This window comes from Pongo pygmaeus, chromosome 3 (genome assembly GCF_028885625.2).
Source record: "Pongo pygmaeus isolate AG05252 chromosome 3, NHGRI_mPonPyg2-v2.0_pri, whole genome shotgun sequence".
Taxonomy (NCBI): domain Eukaryota; kingdom Metazoa; phylum Chordata; class Mammalia; order Primates; family Hominidae; genus Pongo; species Pongo pygmaeus.
Genome location: NC_072376.2, coordinates 152,239,967 through 152,240,848, shown reverse-complemented (window position 1 = coordinate 152,240,848; position 882 = coordinate 152,239,967). Strand labels below are relative to the sequence as shown.

The 882-nt window shown below is 37.4% G+C and overlaps 1 pseudogene; it reads left to right on the top strand.

Annotated features, from left to right (window-relative positions):
- Positions 1–486: 486 nt before the first annotated feature.
- On the top strand, positions 487–580 carry LOC129035931 (U6 spliceosomal RNA; annotated as a pseudogene).
- Positions 581–882: the final 302 nt, after the last annotated feature.

Genomic DNA, 882 nt, shown 5'->3' with positions numbered 1-882 from the left:
TGGCAACAGAGAGGGACTCTGTCTCAAAAATAAAAAATAAAAAATAAATAAAAATGATACAAGGCAAGACTCCGTCTCAAAAAAAAAAAAAGATTCAAGGCTGGGCGTGGTAGCTCATGCCTGTAATCCCAATACTTCGGGAGGTCAAGGTAGGCAGATCACTTAAGCCTAAGAGTTCGAGACCAGCCTGGGCAACATGATGAAAACCTGTACAAAAAATACAAAAATTAACGGGGCTTTGTGGTGGGCACCTGTAATCCCAGCTACTGGGGAGGCTAAGGTGGGAGGATTGCTTGAGCCTGGGAAGTCGAGGCTGCAGTGAGCCATGATTGTGCCACTGCACTCCAGCCTGGGTGACAGAGCGAGACTGTTTCAAACAAAAAAGAAAACAAATACCTTCAGATGTTTCCTGGCCTTTTATTTTAAATTAAACCCATTCAGTTTTTGTTGGAAAAGTAATATATAATCATTTTTAAATTGGCAAATGTACTCACTTCAGCAGCACAAACACTAAAATCGGAATGATACAGAGAAGATTAGCATGAATGACATGCAAATTCGTGAAGCCTTCCGTATTTTCCTGTAGCGCTGTAGGATGACTATAGTTAATAGTTATATATTATACAGTTTCAAGTAGCTAGCTGGAGGGTATTGAATGTTCCAACACGAAATTATAAGTGTTTGAGATGATATGCTAACTACGCTGATCTGATCGCTATACACATATGTGTCACAACATCACTATGTATCCCGTAAGTATGTAATTATTATGTGTCAATTTAAAAATTTAAAAGTAAAAAAATACATTAAATTGGAAAAGAAAGAAACCTAGAAAGACAAAAAATATAAGCCATATTCTACCATCCAAAGGTAATACCTATA